The following is a 6,000-nucleotide window of genomic DNA, read 5'->3' on the forward strand; positions in this document are numbered from 1 at the left end:
CCTAGCTGTGTTGGCTCTGCGGTGTTAATAACTGCCCCTGAGTAGCTGTAAACTGCCGTTGGATTTGCCCTCAGCTGCCTTCTCGTCAGAGCAAACAAGTTACCTCTTGTGCACCCGGTATTGGACCCTCTTCTCTATGACTCTTTTGAACGGGGGAAGGGGGATGTTAATAGCAGGGTAGATATCTTGTTTGTGATATTTATAGGTTGTTTTGCTACAGAAAAAGGGATGCGTCTGCAGCCTATTTTTAGGAGGTATTCTTGAAGCTTTATTGGGGACTGAGAGACTGAATAAGTGTCTGGGTCATCGTAGTCCCGTGTCACCTCACAGCAACTTGTACACACTGCTGTTAGTGGCTGCTCCAGCCAAGTGTCAGGACTGCCTTGGGTCCAGAAAGCCCATTTTTGTACTTGATGGAAATATTACGAGAAAAGATAGTAGGCAAACAGACCATGATGGGACGGGGAGAGAGGGGGTCCTGTCGTCTGTAGAAGCTCCTGGGTTGAAGGATGAAGTGGGATAACAGGGAGGGCGATGCTGTATTTCTGACTTTCGTCTGTGGCCACAGAGCAAACTGCAGGTTCCACAGTGCCTTGCCCTGTGCGGGCAAGTTCTTTCAAACCCACACTGAACGCCTTTCTGTGAGTTTGTGCAGTTGGGCACTCTCACATTATCGCAGCTACAGACAGTTCTGTGCTGTGCAGTTCTCTGCTACTGCAGCAGCTAAGGGGAGTAACAGGGGTCCTACATACAGAGAAGCGGTTCTGGAGAAGATGCACTTCAGCTTTTACACTTGGCCGTCTGTACATCCACAGTATTGCCTCTCTCCCTGTTAATACAAAGAGAAATTCAGGACTACAGCCCCGTCCGTGTTAAACGAAAAGAAACTAGCAGGACAGCATTTGTACCTTCCCAGTCTGGTTCCCAATAACCTCTCCGTGTGCTATTTGCATTTCAATGGCTTTCCAAGCCTCCGGTAATTGTTGGGGGAGGAGGCGGGTAAAAAGGCTATTATTATATTAGCGTTGGATCAGCTTTAGCAAGCCTGAAGGCATGAGAGAGCATCGTGCAGCTGATGCAACCCGTGACAGTATATTGTTTGCCGTTCTGTGTGAGCCTGGGGTGTGCACCGATGCCTGGGAGTTGATTCATAATTACAAAGAGATGTATGAATGTAGCTTTCAATGGGCAGGAAGGCAGCAGCAGTGCTGCCCTCCGGAGCTGGAGGGAAACAGGGCGGCACGAACCAGGAATTCATATTGGAATCACGCATCTGGCTAAATCCCCTGGCATCCAAGGGTGCCATCCCTGTCTGGCCATGCCCAGCTGGAGCTGGGGCTGTGTGCGGCAGGCACAAGTTGTGTCTTTAAGGAGGCCGAACCCAAGGCAGCTGGAAAGCCTGGGGCCCGGCCAGCAAGTGATTCAGCGTCTCCTGGCCTGTGCCCGGGAGCCGAGGCTATTCTTGGTTCAGGCTGTGTTTAAGGCAGCTGAGCTTAAATGCTTCCAAATTGCACCACAGAGGATGTGTTGTGAGGCTGGAGCCTCAAACATAGCATGTTGTTTGGGGCTGCAGTGCCGTCTGCCCGTTGGAGCGCTCCGAGCTCGACGAAGCTCAGACCTTTCCATTTTCTTCTCTTGAGCTACATTAAAGCTGTAATCTTTAAATAGCGGAATAAACAGTCATCAAAGAAACTCTCAGTGGAAAAATATACTCGCTTTCCGTTATATTTTAACAGGTGTCATGGTTAACTCTTCTTGCTCCCTGGGCTTAGCACACTTTTTTTTTTTTTTCCTAACTGAGCAAAAATAGGGGAAGGGGAAATGCTGATTGGGAATGGCAATACTAGATCACACAAAATTTTGAATCTTTTTCTTCCTAAATCTATCCAAATAATTTAGCAGGCTCAGAACATGTGATCCGTTAGATCTCAGAGCCCCTCTCACAGGCACTAAGCAATTACCCTCGGTAAGTGATGGACCCATAAAAAGCATCAATTTAGCTACTACTGAAGTGCTGCCGTTTGAAAAGTAGAACGAACTGTCATACAGCAATGCACAGCCTTGCCACACAGTTATCTGAGATGGAAAATGAATTTAAAGCAAGTAATTTCAGGGGCTTAACTACTTTTCGACCTCAGTCTATCTCTTGCCTGAGGTATTGTTTTATGGCACTATTTTCAAATACAACAATTCTCTTTTTTTAAGTAAAAAAAATACTAATTAGGGGGGAGATTTTAAATTCTTTAATGAAGCTAGAATACATTTGGCCAAATTTTCTAGATGCCTTGTTTTCTAAAGTCTTGATTAAAGTTATGATCCAAGTGGTTCCTTAAAAAAAAAAAAAAAAAAAAAAAAAAAAAAAAGGCAAGCAGTAGTCGGAGATGAGGGCTACAAGCAGCCTGCACCACCCAGCCGCCCGCAGCTACAGGACTCGAGGATATTCCCGGACTCTTCAGTCGCAGCTGCATTATTATTATCGTGCAGAAGGAAGGAAGCGGGTCGCCATGCTGCCGGCTCTGGTCCTACGCCAGAGCTGACATCCAGCAGACTTTTCTCCTCCAGTGCCAGCAGCTGAGAGGAAGAAAGCTGCTCGGGGGCTTCGGGACGCGGTTCGCCCACAGAACCCTGCGGCGTTCCGTGCTGGATGCAGGGAGTTGCCTGGTGGGAGTCACGGCTGAGTAGAGCTCCCTGTAAACAGCCTTACCTGCTCCTCGCTGCCTGCTAAGTGGCGAGTACTACTCGGTATAACTCTTCCCGAAGAGCCTCCGGTCTGTTTCCTTGCAGAACCGATGCACTGGGGAATTTTTGTACAAGGTAATTTTAAGTCTGTCAGTTCTCTGCCAACACTAGCTGTCTAGACTACTGCTATAATCAAAGGTGAGAGGTAGGTTCCTAATTACGGTTAATCACACCCTGAAAGATCCCTTGTCTGTAATGGAGAGCGTGAGCACCTTACATAGGTGATTAAAATGGGTTTGACTGTTCCCTGTTGTGTGCCGAGTCTGCCGGGTAACTGCAAACAAATGCCTCACCTTGGCGTAAATCAAATGCTTCAGCCGCTCTCTTAAAAGAGAAATGTTAATAGTACTCGAATGGAAGTTAACTGGAGAGTGCATTTACTTTCGGCCAGTCCCTTGGGAACACCTGCCAAGCATTTCTTCTCATTTCAAAACTGGTTGTTTCTGCTGAGAAACTCTGGTGGACATTCAAGTCTGGGTCAAGGTGTGTGCCTGGCTTTTCATCGACTGTCTGTGCCATTTAAAAGGGCAAGAGGACAGGAAGCCAAGCAGCAGACTGGGTGTGAGTGGTGGTGTGCTCCTGCAGGAGCACGCAGGAATGAAAACAGGACTGTGTGGGTATGGTTTATGTACCAGTGAAATGCACCTGCTGGTATCCATACATCCGGGTACAGTTTTAGAATAAAAATATTGAAGCATAAATTAAGCAGAGAAGATAAATTTTGGCCTCATTCACTGCCGGATGACAGTCAGTTGGTTAAACCAAGGTGTTTGTGCACCTGTCTGAAACTGAATAGAGCAGCACAAGCCGTGGTCCCTGTGTGAAAAGTTTCTGAGAGTCATTAAAGGTGTTGTTTGGACAGGCTCAAACATCAGTGATGGGGACTTCAGCATCAGGTGGACCAGGCTCTCCCCTTCTGTGGGAACACGACTGAAGTTTGAGCAGGGATGTGGCTCACAGGGTGCCAAATGGGAGTTGGCATGGCCAGGCTGCTTCTCTCCCACTTCCCAGCACTGTGTGTGTCTGGGAGCACTCTGGTCTGGAGCCAGGCACTGCTGGCTTTTTTCAGAATAACTGTGGTCTTTGATGGAAGGATGCTGGGGCTTTGGGGTCAATTCACATCTCTTGCAAATGCCTTAGGAACTCATATTTGTTCTCTGGATTCCTGAAAAGCAGACAAACCTGGTATTTTCTGGTTGTGGGTTTTTGGTTTTTTGTTGTTTTTTTTTTTTTAATTTCCATCAGAGACAGAAAATGCTGGCTGAGAATCTGAGGCCTGAACCCAAAAACAAACGTGTCTCAAGAAGTCGTGTAACTGCTCTGGCCAAGGTTTTTGTTTTTTCTTAGCTTACTCCAGAAGTCTGCAGAATCCAAAAGGGGCTACAGGGTGTAAGGTGATGTTCAGTGCATCAATTAACAGCTGTAAAAAAGCTTTTCTGCCTTTCCCAACAGTTAATAACCTCATTGCACAGAATTTAGTTTTTCATAAAGACCTCATGTGATTTTTGGCTGACTGAGGTGAGGACTGGTAAGGAATGTTTATAGTTACAAATGGGGAGAATTTTTTTTTTTTTATGGGGAAAACCCTAAAACCCTCAGACAAACAAGCTTGCTTTCACCAGTGTCTTTGTTCCTGTTGCTGAGAGGATGCAATATTACCTGAGGTAATAAAACAGTGCATAAAGCAGCCTTATTTGGTCTGAGAAGTGTGGAAATTGGAGTGCAGAACAGGTAGTGTCAGGGCAGTTGAGGTGTCTGTGTGGGATTTTTTCCTCAGACTGAACAGGGGTGATTTATATTCCTGTGTTGGTATAAAGGCAAAGAGCAGGTACAACTCAGGGCTGACACTGCTTGGGAGGAAAGTGTGTGTTGCCAGATTCTGGATGCTGGCTCTTGCAGAGGAGAGATGAGTCTGTCTTCTTGGCTCCTAAACCTTAGGGAGACTTATCACAGCTAAATTATACGTGTACTTTGGGAAGGCTTTTGAGGCCAAAGCAACTAAATACCCCAGACTCTTTCATCTAAATACAGTCCTAGGAAATTACCATAGTCTCAATCTAATACACACTCTCCCTTGGACAATGTTATCCCTCTTTTGTAAATAAGGGTTTGCTTGTTCACTCATCCTTCGACCTGTAATGGTCGAAGTTCCACTGAGTGTAATAAAAGTTATGTACAAAAAAGGAAACTAATATTTTATTCTTTAGTTATTGCATGTGGATTGTTTGTTTGGGTTTTCTTTAACTGCACCACAAAATTTTGTAATTGGGCAGTAATTTTACGTCAAATATTGTTGCAGGTTCAAAGTCCTATTGAAAAACACTCGTGTCAGGTTTTTCTCTGTGAATCCTCTGTAAATGAGGAGTTAAAAACCCCAAGTGCTGGAGAGGGGAAATTCTTCCCAGAATGCACAGATGTTCCTTTTCTGGGACCATTCCTCACTACAGGCTGGTGATCTCTACCATGTTAGCTGGATAGATATTAATTTAATGTTTTTAATTTAGTATTATAGGGATAATTTTATCGAACTCTGGGGACAAATATTGGGTGCTGTTGCGTGTGACTTAAAACCCAGAAAAATTGATAAATTTCAGGTCATTTTCCCATGGCTTCTGTTGTGCTTGGGCTAGTCTCCACCATATGGAGTCTGTGACCTGACCCCTGCTCTTGGCCCTCATGGTGACACGAGTGGAAGGGGTTACTCAACCTACTCTCGAATGAGGTTATCTGCTGACAAACCTAGTTGTTTCTACTGCTGTTGTCATACAGTATGACCTCTGCAGGTGGCCACAACAGAACCGGGCCAGCCAGGAGCTCCGTGGTGTAAATATCGAGAGATGGGAATGACGGAGTTGCCTCAAAACAAAGAGCTTTCAATATAAAAATAACAAATGTAGAGACTGCATGGTACAAGGGAAAACCTCCGAAGACCCTGAAACCCAGAAAGCAGAGGTATATAAATGGGGTGGAGGGTACAGGATCCAATCAATAATGAGGACAAGGAACAGAATCGTATATGTAGCTGGCCACTAGCCAACCATATATTGAAACCAAGAACAACACCCTATTTGTAACAAATTAGTTAACATATTAGTTTCCATGAGACAACTCTTCTCTCTGCTCTCTCACCATGATGTAAGGATGTCCTTCCTCCTAGCTAGGTGCCTCCCAGGATTTGAAGCTAAAGTATTCTGCATCTGCAGGCTAAGCCACTTCCATCCACCTCAATTTCCACGATAGAGAGGTTCTGCAAATGCAGCA

Source organism: Cinclus cinclus, chromosome 15, assembly GCF_963662255.1.
Source record: "Cinclus cinclus chromosome 15, bCinCin1.1, whole genome shotgun sequence".
In the NCBI taxonomy this organism is placed as follows: Eukaryota; Metazoa; Chordata; class Aves; order Passeriformes; family Cinclidae; genus Cinclus; species Cinclus cinclus.